Source organism: Bos javanicus, chromosome 10, assembly GCF_032452875.1.
Source record: "Bos javanicus breed banteng chromosome 10, ARS-OSU_banteng_1.0, whole genome shotgun sequence".
NCBI classification, from domain to species: domain Eukaryota; kingdom Metazoa; phylum Chordata; class Mammalia; order Artiodactyla; family Bovidae; genus Bos; species Bos javanicus.
The window spans coordinates 50,094,991-50,109,309 of record NC_083877.1 but is presented as its reverse complement, the minus strand read 5'-3'; the positions used below and the strand labels follow the sequence as shown (position 1 = coordinate 50,109,309).

Below are 14,319 nucleotides of genomic sequence, written 5' to 3'. Positions count from 1 at the left end.
TGCTGGTAAAAATATCCCATGTTTGTAAGAGAAAACACACACCTTGTGCAATTCTAAAAGATAAACCATGTCTTTTAGCTATTTTACCACCTCAGTAAGTCTATCACGTGAAAATACTACTTTAAACACAGAGAACCAGAATCTGTCAGCTAACTAAGCTGATTCATTCAATTTTTACTTTAATATCATTGAGTCACATGATGTTAATACACCCCAGCATGTGGACATGGATATTTAGTTTGGGAATAATTACTGAAGTTTGTTAAACAGGACCTAGAGGTAGAGAAAAATAGGTTCCCTCTTAATCATTTCATCACAAATTTTAGAGGGAAAAACATTGATACACCAGGTAAAGTTTAAACTAGGCAAAGTTACAAAGTCCTTGAAAGATGACTGTTCTTAGAACCACATTATCAGCAGTTGGAAGAAGAGGAAGCAAGAAAGGAGCAATACAAGCACTACAACTCTGAAGGAAATCAGGATATCGCTGACTCACAATATAAATAAATCAGAATGGGGAAGTAATAGTTTAAGATGCTAACTGTCAAAACAACCAAATGCAACAGGAATCACTTGATTTCTCAACAAACTTGTGGTAGCAGCAGCACATTATTACTTATGCCAGTTATCAGTGGTGGTGATAGAGATAAATTCAAAACGGTATAGCTGACTTCAGTGAGGTGTGGTGGTAAATTCAACCCAGATGAAACTGGGGATTTCCTCATGCATCCTAACAATATAAGTAAAAATTAAATATTAAGATCATATTTAGAAATGCCCAAATTATAACTTAAAATTTTACATGACAACTTCACTATTATGTAGTTTAACACAGATGGTGGAATAAGTGCTAGTAGTCAACATGTACACTCAAATCAATTTTGTTCGGCAAAAGGACATGCTTAGGCAAGCCTTTCACATCCCCATTTAAACGAAAGGACCTTGTTCCAAATGTTCATGTTCACATTTTCCTATGAAGCTGGTAGTACTGGTAGCACACAGAAAATACTTTCGGCCAGCCTGTATGTTCAGGAAGGTCACCGATCCACCTCTGTAAAGATCCTACATGCCTGCTTCTCATTGTTTCCTTGAGAGCAGAGGCATGTAGGTTTTTAAGAATGAAATGACACAAAGATACTAACAGCTTAGAAGGGCTATTCTCAAAAAGACCAGAAATAACAAGCAGCAGTGAGGGTGTGGAGAAAAGGAAATCCTTGGTGGGAATGCAAACTGGTGCAGCCACTATGGAACACAGGAAGGAAGTTCCTCAAAAAATTGAAACCAGAATTCCGGTACAATCCAGCAATTCCACTTTGAGTATTCATCAGAAGGCAATTAGAACACTAATTAGAAAAGATGTGTGTACCCCCATGTTCACAGCAGCATTGTTTACAATAGCCAAGATATTCAAGTAACCTAAGTATTCACTGGTGAATGAATGGATAAACACACACACAGGAATATTATTCAATCATTTAAAAAATCTGCTATCTGCCACAACATGGGTGGACCTTGAAGGCATTATGTAACATAAGTAAAGTAAGTCAGAAAGAGAAAGACAAACACGTTATGATCTCACTTATGTGTGTGTAATCTTAAGAAAACAAAACAGAAAAAGCTTATAGACACAGCGAACATACTGGCAGTTGCCAGAGGTGGAGGGTGGAAAGTGGGTGAAATGGATGAAAGGCGTAGAAAGGTATAAACTTTTAGCTGTAAATTAGTTCTGGAATGGAGAAGGAAATGGCAACCCACTCCAGTGTTCTTGCCTGGAGAATCCCAGGGACGGGGGAGCCTGGTGGGCTGCCGTCTATGGGGTCGCACAGAGTCGGACACGACTGAAGCGACTTAGCAGCAGCAGCAGCAGCAGCAGTTCTGGAAAGGTACAGCATGGTTAGTATCACTGTATTAGATATATGAAAGTTGCTAAGACAGTAAATCTTTAAAGTTCTCATGATAAGAAAAAAATTTTTATAACTAAATATGGTGATGAATGTTAAGTAGACTTATCATAGGTATTTGGCAATGTATACAAATATCAAAATCATGATGTTGTATACATAAAACTAAAAAAAAGTTATCTGTCAATTACATACCTCAATTAAATGTGATACCCTATCAGAAATGTTAATACAAAATTCAAGAAAAATTACAATAGCGCTGTTTCTCACAATTGTGAAGAGAAAGCACAGTACAATTATGCCAACCGTAAAAGGTACATTGATTGTATTATCAGTATGCAGAACATACTGGAGAGCTCTGAGACCTTTAAGAATATTAAAGTCTAATAACTGACTTATAATACTTTCTAGAGTTACAAATATTAGATGTAATATAAAAGTATAACTTTGGAATATTATTATCATCACATTATACTAGCACTCTGCTTTATAGAGTGTAAGCTTAAAATGACATCTTTCGATACACAGTCAGCCAAGGTTGAATTATCTCATCTGGCTATACATATACTTCCTTTCTTAGGTGTCTTTTTCCATTGCTGCTCCTTCTGTGAGCATTACACCAGAAGAGTGAACAGAACCATTTTCCAAACAGTGCTTTTCCCATTTAATGCTGTTGCTGCTGCTGCTAAGTCGCTTCAGTCGTGTCCGACTCTGTGTGACCCCAGAGACGGCAGCCCACCAGGCTCCACCGTCCCTGGGATTCTCCAGGCAAGAACACTGGAGTGGGTTGCCATTTCCTTCTCCAATGCATGAAAGTGAAAAGTGAAAGTGAAGTCGCTCAGTCGTGTCCGACCCTCAGCGACCTCAAGGACTGCAGCCTACCAGGCTCCTCCGTCCATGGGATTTTCCAGGCAAGAGTACTGGAGTGGGGTGCCATTGCCTTCTCCGTTCCCATTTACTAACTGTTCGTATATTCATCTCATACGTTCCAACCAAAAATTCTGTATCACATATAAAATATGGGGTTATTATCCCCATTTTAGCCTATATTTGAGGCAAATAACCACATCCTGGTTTCCAGGTTAGACCTAGATTGTTTCTAATACAGCACTGTCTCCAGTTTACTGGCAACTTTCTACAGAATAAGCCTGTCAAGCCAGATTTGGCTAAACTTAGCTTCAAAGGTTTGGAGAAGGCAATGGCACCCCACTCCAGCACTCTTGCCTGGAAAATCCATGGACGGAGGAGCCTGGTAGGCTGCAGTCCATGGGGTCGCTAAGAGTCGGACACGACTGAGCGACTTCACTTGCCCTTTTCACTTTTATGCATTGGAGAAGGAAATGGCAACCCACTCCAGTGTTCTTGCCTGGAGAATCCCAGGGACGGGGGAGCCTGATGGGCTGCCGTCTCTGGGGTCGTACAGAGTCGGACACGACTGAAGTGATCAGCAGCAGCAGCAGCTTCAAAGGTTCTGTAATGCCTAAAGACACCAGTAACACTAACTTACGATGATTGAGTTCAAGTCCTATGTTTGCAGAAGGAGACCTGTCATACTTCCTGTCTAAAACTAAAAATATTATGCTGCAACAGAGATTATGAAAATTAAAAAGTGTGTGGAGAAAATGTAAAATGATAAGAACTAAGGAGAAGATATGCAAGATCATCAAGAAAATGGTCTATAGGATAACTAGATACAGTAACTTTAGTTAAAATTCTGAGGAAACTTCCATTTACAAATTGTAGAAATTCCTATACAATTTTAGATAAAGAATACGTTAAAATTTTAAAGTTAAGTAGTTAAGCATTAGGAGAAGCAGCCTGATTCTCTTTTTTTTTAAAGGTGAAGACGGGGTAAAAAAGCAACATCAAAAATCAATCACACATTTCATTAAACTATATGGAAGGCGCTAAGACTACCTGGATGACTAAAGCCGTGCTCTCAAAGAGCTTGCCAGAGCACAGCAGACCAAGGGGAAGTTTCAAATCGACGTAATAGACGCAAATAAATTTCTGATTTAATATGCGTTGGTCTAGCAGATTATCCATGGCATCAGGGGCACCAAGGAAACCCAAGCTACCTGTGCTAGCTATTTAAGTAAAAGATAGTGTCCATGCAGGAACTCAGCTTTTCACGAATCAAGGTCCATTACAAATGCCGCTTCCTTGTCTATTCCCCAAGGGTGTGGGGCATGTTAGACATCCAAGTTCCTTTGTTCTGTACCAGGACCGACGCTGGTGAGAAATAAGGGACTAACAGGGCCCAGTGACTGCACCCAGACGGGGAAGTGTGCAGGGGGCGAGAAGAGGGCAGGTTCTCAGCCGAGCACAACCACCACGAATGGAAAAGGGTTGGGAGAAGTGGGGAAGCAAGGGTGGCAAAAAGCAAACAGAAGCCTGGCCAAGGGCGGGGGCCAAAGCGGGGCGGGGATCCGGGAAGCGCCTCCGGGCAGTTTCTAGGGCGCCTCCCATAACGGATAAAGCTCGGGGCTTCCTTTCTCGGACCGCCCCGGGTGTGCGCCCTTCGGATGTCTGCCCCCGAGGCCTGTTCTCAGCTCAGACCCGCCGGCCCCCAGCCTTCCCGAGGGGCACTTACCCCGGAGGAAGCCTTGGCCTCCTCGTCTTCTTCGCCCCTCCAGGCCGGCGACGTGGGGCTGACGGCCAGGTCGCAGAAGGTAGCGCCGAGCGCAGCCTGCTCCTCTCTGACGGCAGCGAGACCCGGGCCCAGCCCCTGAGCCACAGCGGCAAGTACAGCGGCCGACCCGGATACAGAGAGCCGCTCCGAAGGAAGTGACAACACCCCGACCTTCTCCAGACCCCGCAGCTGGAGGAAGCCCAGGCAGAGGCGTGGCGTCTTGTGAGTCCCTCCCCACGCCCACACCCTCAGTGGCGGCGGGCGGGGCCGGGAAGGAGGAACTAACGCTCCCGCCAGCTTTCTGCTTTCTCCAGCAACTTGGACAGTGGAGCTGTCAAGCGTTTATGTTAGGTTGGCAATCATTTACACATCTGCAGGAGCTTCCTCTTCCTGCGCTGGGCCACTGCCCTTGAGCCTCAAAGAGCCATTTTTATATTCTTTATGTTGGCTTTACTGATCATTATGATTTACACTATATAATAAAATGGATGCAAAAAGGGGAGGAAAAATAGTTGATGTCTCATTGGGGAAGTAAAACTCAGAAAAACCCTTCAGTTCAGTTCAATTCAGTCGCTCAGTCGTGTCCGACTCTTTGCGACCCCATGACTTGCAGCACGCCAGGCCTCCCTGTCCATCACCAACTCCCAGAGTTAACCCAAACTCATGTGCATCAAGTCAGTGATGCCATCCAGCCATCTCATCCTCAGTCGTCCCCTTCTCCTCCTGCCCCCAATCCCTCCCAGCATCAGAGTCTTTTCCAATGAGTCAACCCTTCACATGAGGTGGCCAAAGTATTGGAGTTTCAGCTTTAGCATCATTCCTTCCAAAGAACACCCAGGACTGATCTCCTTTAGAATGGACTGGTTGGATCTCCTTGCAGTCCAAGGGACTCTCAAGAGTCTTCTCCAACAACACACTTCAAAAGCATCAATTCTTCGGCTCTCAGCTTTCTTCACAGTCCAACTCTCACATTCATACATGACCACTGGAAAAACCATAGCCTTGACTAGATGGACCTTTGTTGGCAAAGTAGTGTCTCTGCTTTTGAATATGCTACCTAGGTTGGTCATAACTTTCCTTCCAAGGAGTAAGCATCTTTTAATTTCATGGCTGCAATCACCATCTGCAGTGATTTTGGAGCCCCCCAAAATAAAATCTGACACTGTTTCCACTGTTTCCCCATCTATTTCCCATGAAGTGATGGGACCAGATGCCATGATCTTCGTTTTCTGAATGTTGAGCTTTAAGCCAACTTCTTCACTCTCCTCTTTCACTTTCATCAAGAGGCTTTTGAGTTCCTCTTCACTTTCTGCCATAAGGGTGGTGTCATCTGCATATCTGAGGTTATTGATATTTCTCCTGGCAATCTTGATTCCAGCTTTTGCTTCTTCCAGCCCAGCATTTCTCATGATGTACTCTGCATTTGATTGTATAGATCATAATCAACTGGAAAATTCTTAAAGAGATGGGAATACCAAACCATCGTGACCTACCTCTTGAGAAATCTATATGCAGGTCAGGAAGCAACGATTAGAACTGGACATGGAACAACAGACTGGTTCAAAATTGGGAAAGGAGTATGTCAAGGCTGTATATTGTCACCCTGCTTATTTAACTTATATGCAGAGTACATCATGCAAAATATTGGGCTGGATGACTCATAAGCTGGAATCAAGATTGCGGGGAGAAATATCAACAACCTCAGATACTCAGATGATACCACCCTAATGGCAGAAAATGAAGAGGAACTAAAGAGCCTCTTGATGAGGGTGAAAGAAGAGGTGAAAAATCTGGCTTAAAACTCAGCATTCAAAAAGCTAAGATCATGGTATCTGATCCATAGATGGGGTAAAAATGGAGACAGTGATAGAGTATTTTCCTGGGCTCCAAAATCACTGCAGATGGTGAGTGCAGCCATGAAATTAAAAGATGCTTACTCCTTGGAAGAAAAGCTATGACCAACCTAGACAGCATATTAAAAAGCAGAGACATCACTTTTCTGACAAAGGTCCATATTCAAAGCTATTGTTTTTCCAGTAGTCATGTATGGATGTGAGAGTTGGACCATAAAGAAGACTGAGTGCTGAAGAACTGTAGTGCTGAAGAAGACTTTTGAGAGTCCCTTGAACAGCAAGAAGATCAGACCAGTCAATCCTAAAGGAAATCAACTCTGAATATTCATTACAGGGACTGATGGTGAAGCTGAAGCTCCAATACTATGGCTACCTGATGCAAAGAGCTGACTCATTGGGAAAGATCCTGATTCAGGGAAAGATTGAGGGCAAGAGGAGAATGGAACAACAGAGAATGAGATGGTTGGATGGCATCATCGACTCAATGGACATGAATTTGAGCAAGCTCTGGGAGTTGGTGATGGGCAGGGAAGCCTGGTGTGCTGTAGTCGATGGGGTCGCAAAAGTCAGACATGACTTAGCAACTAAACAACAACAAACCTCAGAAAAATCCTTAGAGTTTGGTAAAATTGTCCTGGGCGAACAGCTTTATAACAGTACTTCTCAAATTGTTCCCAGAAAACTGGGTTCACCTCTTAGTCAGGATTGAGCCAAAAGATAACCAAGCTAAAGATCACAGGGAGGATTTCTTGCACCAAGCAAGCAGTATGCTAGGGAATCTTTCCCAAAGTAGTGTCTTCCAAACAGAGAAATTTTGGAAGTTTTAAGCCAAGGATTCATGCATGTGCATGAAGGGGCTTGATCAGAATATATTGCAACATAGAATTGGGGCAAAGTTTGACAGAGTCCAAGCTTTAGTGTCAGACTTTATTTTTGGGGGGCTCCAAAATCACTGCAGATGGTGACTGCAGCCATGAAATTAAAAGACGCTTACTCCTTGGAAGGAAGTTATGACCAACCTAGATAGCATATTCAAAAGCAGAGACACTACTTTGCCAATAAAGGTCCCTCTAGTCAAGGCTATGGTTTTTCCAGTGGTCATGTATGGATGTGAGAGTTGGACTGTGAAGAAAGCTGAGCGCTGAAGAATTGATGCTTTTGAAGTGTGGTGTTGGAGAAGACTCTTGAGAGTCCCTTGGACTGCAAGGAGATCCAACCAGTCCATTCTAAAGGAGATCAGTCCTGGGTGTTCCTTGGAAGGACTGATGCTGAAGCTGAAACTCCAATACTTTGGCCACCTCATGTGAAGAGTTGACTCATTGGAAAAGACTCTGATGCTGGGAGGGATTGGGGGCAGGAGAAGGGGATGACAGAGGATGAGATGGCTGGATGGCATCACCGACTCGATGGACATGAGTATGGGTGAACTCCGGGAGTTGGTGATGGACAGGGAGGCCTGGCGTGCTGCGATTCATGGGGTCGCAAAGAGTCGGACACGACTGAGCGACTAAACTGAACTGAAGCTTTAGTTGACTGAAGTCGTTTGATGGTGAGAAAAGGTCAATATCATCATTTCTTAGGTTCCCATTGATCTGTTGGTTGAGTGTTCAGGTTAATTTTTACCATTGCAACAGAACTGGGAGTCTTTATAATCATCTTTGCTATTGTTTCTTCTTTTGCCAGATAATAGTCATTTGTTCTTCTGTTTCTTTAAGATCCTTATTACTCATAGTAGTGTATATATGTCAGTGCTACTTTCTCATTGACATATATACACCACCATGTGTGAAACAGGTAGCTGGTGGGAAGCTGCCATGTAGCACAGGGAGCTCAGCTCTGTGCTTTGTGAAGACCTCGTTGGGTGCGTTAGGGGTGAGATGGGTAGAGGGGAGTCTCAAGAGGGAAGGAATGTATGTTCACTTATAGGTAATGCATGTTCCTATATAGCAGAAATGAAAACATTGTAAAGCAATTAGACTCCAATTAAAAAATAAATTTTAAAAAGTGATTTAAAAAAACAAACAAAAAACAATTTAAAAACAATAAAAAGAAAAAAGATCCTTATACTGACAACCGTTAAAAGGCAAGCACTGTGGCCAGGGTTGGATCACAAAATGGCATTGGCATATAATGGCTTCTCTTATGTTAAAACACTGTACTAGTTCCTTTCCTCCGAGGACCCACTACCCTATCTGCTTAAAAAACTATATGCAGAGAATGATCAACTTATTTAGTTGTAGACCATGCTTTAGTAAGATAAAAGTATCAGGAAAATTTCATCATTAGAGTCAACAGCCATAAAATTACCTGCCAAGTTGCTGTAAAGTTTTCTCAACATTTATTCTCAGTCTCTGTACTATTTGTCTCACTGTGGCCCAGTAACAAACAGTTCTCTGAAGGGCCCAGGTCTATGAGCCATGTTTTGAGTAGCAACGCTGCTGTATGTGGAGAAGGCAATGGCACCCTACTCCAGTACTCTTGCCTGGAAAATCTCATGGGTGGAGGAGCCTGGAAGGCTCCAGTCCATGGGGTGGCTAAGAGTCGGACATGACTGAGCGACTTCACTTTCATTTTCACTTTCATGCGTTGGAGAAGGAAATGGCAACCCACTCCAGTGTTCTTGCCTGGAGAATCCCAGGGACGGGGGAGCCTGGTGGGCTGCCGTCTATGGGGTCACACAGAGTCGGACACGACTGACGAGACTTAGCAGCATCAGCAGCTGCTCTATAGCTTCAAAGAACTAAGATTAGTTTGGAGAATGTAATGACCCTTCTCAAATCCCAAACCCTAAACCCCTGCAAAGGCCCAGTAGTCAACAATTTGGGTTGACTATGGAATGGTGGGGCTTGAGGGGAACTGCAAAGCTCAAAATTTTAAGTCATTGACCCAAAATGCAGTTTCCTGGGTTTACATTGCTTTGGAAACATTTACTCACAGCTGGCAGGGGGTTAAACTGTGTGTCTCATCTATAAAATGGGGAATAAGGAATACTTCATAGGACTTTTGTGAAATAAAGCCATATGTATGTTAGAATAGTGTATGGTATGTTGTCGGAGAAGACAATGGCACCCCACCCCAGTACTTTTGCCTGGAAAATCCCATGGATGGAGGAGCCTGGAAGGCTGCAGTCCATGGGGTCGCTGAGGGTCGGACACGACTGAGCGACTTCACTTTCACTTTTCACTTTCATGCATTGGAGAAGGAAATGGCAACCCACTCCAGTGTTCTTGCCTGGAGAATCCCAGGGACGGGGGAGCCTGATAGGCTGCCGTCTATGGGGTCACACAGAGTCAGATATGACTGAAGTGACTTAGCCTAGCCTATGGTATGTTGTAATTGTATATGTGTTAGGTATTATTTTCCTATCAATTTTGTTAAGTATCTGGCAGAGTGAACAATAAAAATAAAACCGATCAACTGATAGAGCTTTAAACAACTTCTTGGACGATGCTCCTTAAAAAACAATTTCATCTTCAATTAACAGATTTTTCAGTTCCATGTTCTGCAATGTGTAATATTCTCCACAGGGTGGCAGAAAATCATTTGAAATCATAAACAGTTACGTGGTTTTACAATCTTTAGTTTCTTTTTCATTTCACTAACTTTATTGTTTAAATATGCTTGGTCAGTATTTGCTTTGGATTTTGAGTAAGCCATTCTACTATTTGACTTTTTATCCCCATCTCATGAATTATCCATTCTTATTGTTGAAATGTTACAAATTATGGATAAGACAAGAAGGATAGTTGCACTATTAACACATTTATGTATAGCCTTTCAGATTTGTGTGTGTGTATATATATATAAAACTACAAAAATAGCTCATAATGTATAAAAATAAAATAATTTATCTAATAGTTTATAATCTAATTTTTTCTTCTCATTTAAAAATATATCCTGAATTTCTTTTCTGGTCAATAAGTATATTTAATACCATCATTTTTATTATGGATAATTTACTGACAATTTCTTATTGAACATTTAGGCTGCTCAGTTTTGGATACTCCATCTAGTGTTAAAGACAACACTGCACAGAGTATCCATAGGTCAGAAACATAGGACTGACTTATTTTCCAAACAATATATTGGCTACATTTTCAAATTATACATTCAATATGTTTTCCCTCAACTTTTAGGTTAAATAACTTGAAGCAATGGGTCCAGTTATTAATCTGAAAAAAGAATATACTATTTTCCCTGTGTTTGCAAACTTTTCACATAATCTTTAGTGTACTGTGAAAATCACTTGCTTTTTTCTATGTGGTTCCGTGAATAGGTAGATGTTTAGACTCCTAAAAATTGGAAAATAATTCAGAGGTGCCCACTAAAGAATGCGCTAGCCGTGTGGTGCTACAGGGATTGAATCATTAGAATTGCAGCTGCTGACTTTTAATAGATGCCGAAAGGAGTTTAGGGTGGAGATCAGAATTGAGGCCCTTTACGATCTGGGAAAACTGGCAGAATTAGCCTTTAGATAGTTAGATGTTTTCAGGAGAAATTTTTTATGAACCTGGATTCTTGCATCTTTCCATATTTAGAAGAGCACTAAAACCATTAACTAAGATGTGTTCCTTGTGACTAGCAGCAAACTTCGGAGATGTATGCTTGGGTGCACATTCCCCCTTTGCCGAAGTCACAGATATACTGATCGCCCCTCCCTCTTTACCTCTTTGGAACAGTATATCAGAGCTATCTGAAATGCTGTCTTCCCGCTATAGTTCTTAGAAAGACACTGAATAAAATCTACTTGCAATTTTTACCTTGTGAGTTTTTTTAAGTCCACAAAGGAAAAATGTGTGGCTTCCAGACCTTAAGCACAAAGCAATACATTAGCTCAGAGCCACCATCGGTCTTTTTCTCTGTGGATTTTGGTTTTGGTGTTATGTTTAAATAGACCCTCCTCACTCTAAAATTAAACAAGTAGTCATAGTTGTTTAGAGTTCATCTTTTTTAAAAAATACGAACGTTAAATCCAATTGGAATTTTATATATGTGCTTATGATATGAGGTAAGAAGGAAAGTTATGACCAACCTAGATAGCATATTCAAAAGCAGAGACATTACTTTGCCAACAAAGGTTCATCTAGTCAAGGCTATGGTTTTTCCTGTGGTCATGTATGGATGTGAGAGTTGGACTGTGAAGAAAGCTGAGCGCCAAAGAATTGATGCTTTTGAAGTGTGGTGTTGGAGAAGACTCTTGAGAGTCCCTTGGACTGTAAGGAGATCCAACCAGTCCATTCTGAAGGAGATCAGCCCTGGGATTTCTTTGCAAGGAATGATGCTGAAACTGAAACTCCAATACTTTGGCCACCTGATGCGAAGAGTTGACTCATTGGAAAAGACTCTGATGCTGGGAGGGATTGGGGGCAGGAGGAGAAGGGGATGACAGAGGATGAGATGGCTGGATGGCATCACTGACTCGATGGACATGAGTCTGGGTGAACTCCAGGAGTTGGTGATGGACAGGGAGGCCTGGCGTGCTGCGATTCATGGGGTTGCAAAGAGTCGGACATGACTGAGTGACTGAACTGAACTGAACTAAGGAATCTGATTTTTACTAAACTGACACAATATTCTGCTGCTAAGTCACTTCAGTTGTGTCCAATTCTGTGTGACCCCACAGACAGCAGCCCACCAGGCTCCCCCATCCCTGGGATTCTCCAGGCAAGAACACTGGAGTGGGATGCCATTTCCTTCTCCAACGCATGAAAGTGAAAAGTGAAAGGGAAGTCGCTCAGTTGTGTCCAACTCTTCACGACCCCATGGACTGCAGCCCACCAGGCTCCTCTGTCCATGGGATTTGCCAGGCAAGAGTACTGGAGAGGGGTGCCATCGCCTTCTCTGACACAATAATTCTACCCAACATCATTTATTGAATAATCCAGTAAATTTTTGAAACTGACTGCGACTCAATCAAGTGAATGTTTACCTTCAAAGTTATCATCTAAGGTCACCCACTTTGTTCAAATACCCATTCACATACATTTTGACAAACCTTTGTATTCATTCACAGATCATTAGACAAATCTTTACTGGACAATATTGTGAGTCCTGAGGGTTGGGCCCTGAGGCCAAGATGAAAAAGACATAATGTCTGCCTTCAAGGAGCTCGTAGACTAGTCAGAGAAAAGGGCAAGTGAAGACAATAAACAGTTCAGTAGATTGAGTGATCTTAGTACTTCTAGGGTGCAGCTAAACAGAAGGGAGCTAACTAGATTGGGGGGTGGCAGATGGGGTCAAGAAAGGAAGACTTTCTGCAAGAGGTATATCAAGCTTAAGAATAAGAGGAGTAGGGACTTCCTTCCCTGGTGGCCCAGTGGCCAGGACTCCGTGCTCCAAATGGAGGGTGCACTGGTTCTATCCCTGGTCAGGGAACTAGACCTCACATGCTGCAACTTAAGAGTTCTCATGCCACAACTAGAGATCCCATGTGCCACAACTAAGGACCCTGCATGTCATAATGAAGATCAAAAATCCGTATGTTGCAACTAAGATCTGGTGCAGTGAAATAAATAAACATTAAAAAAAAAAAAGATTAAGAGGAGGATCTTCTAAGCAGAGAGACTAGCATATAAAATGCCTGTTGTTCATTGTGACTAAAGCACAAGCAGTGGGAGTATGAGCAGGTATGAATGGCTGTAGTAACAACAACAGGCCAGATAAAAAAAGGATTTTTTTCACCCTGAAAATTGAGCTATCATATGATCTTGCAATCTTACTCCTGGGCATATCTCTGGAGAAAAACATAATTGGAAAAGATACATCCACCTCAATGTTCATAGCAGCACTATTTACAACAGTAAAGACATGGAAGCAACCAGAATGTCCATTGACAGAGAACTGGGTAAAGAATATGCAGTACCTATATCCAATGGAATATTACTCAGTCATTAAAAAGAATGAAATAACCCCATTTGCAGCAATATGGATGGACCTAGAGATTGTCATACTAAATAAAGTAAGTGAGACAAAAACAAATAAACATCATATGATTATCACTTATATATGGAATCTAAAAAAATGATACAAATGAGCTTATTTATGAAACAGAAACAGATTCACAGATATAGGAAACAAATTTATGGCTCCCAAAGGGGCAGGGGAAGGATAAATTAGGAGTTTGGTATTAAAATATACACACTACTATACATGAAATAGATAACCAACAAGGACCTACTGTATGGCACTGGAAATTATACTCAATGTCTTGTAATAACCTATAATGGAACAGAACATAAAAAGTATATGTATTATATATATATGTTCAGTTATATATATATAACTTAATCACTTTGCTATACACCTGAAACACATTATAAATCAACTATATTCACACACAACATAAATCAACTATATTTCAAATAAATTTTTTTAGAGTAAAAAAGAACGTTTCTTTAATACTAAGGATTTATTCAAGCCCAATAAATATGATGAGCAAACTGGAAATGCAATCAATTACCACTTTATTTTACACTCCAAAAGAAGAGCTTGAAAATGACCTGCACAATGGCAGCTTCATTAGGATAAGCCCTAAGAGAACAACTTTGAGAGGGATAGTACTCATTGGAATGTATGCTTTGATTATCCATGTTCTTTGTCAAACTTCATACATCAAAACAAAAGCGCTCAGTCAAAATGGACTTAAGTGATGAACCTACTCCCCAACCCCACCTCAATCTTGCATCTGAGGTGAGATGAGGGGTGATGAAGAAGACATTTGAGACAATGCTAAGAAAATGTGTGTGTAAATTTCAGAAGACATATGTACATTAAACAAAACTCTTCAAGGCTGCTGCACTCTCCACTGTATAATTTTATAGACAGATTGTTATTGTTGCTGATGAGCATATAAATTCAGTGATGTTTGGCAGCTCACTAATAATTTTGGAAAAAAATAAAGTATCCTTTTTACATGGGCTGAAGATGTCTTTGC

The 14,319-nt window shown here is 41.5% G+C and overlaps 1 protein-coding gene across 4 annotated transcripts in view; it reads right to left on the bottom strand.

The window, feature by feature from the left end:
- BNIP2 (BCL2 interacting protein 2) overlaps nt 1–4,740 on the bottom strand; it is a 50,570-nt gene extending 45,830 nt beyond the window's left edge. For 3 of the 4 annotated variants that reach the window (XM_061431131.1, XM_061431132.1, XM_061431133.1), the window contains exon 1: nt 4,495–4,740. The gene's annotated coding sequence lies outside the window, so the exon portion shown is untranslated. The remainder of the gene's footprint in view (nt 1–4,494) is intronic. The other variant, XM_061431134.1, reaches the window with a different exon arrangement.
- Nucleotides 4,741–14,319: the final 9,579 nt, after the last annotated feature.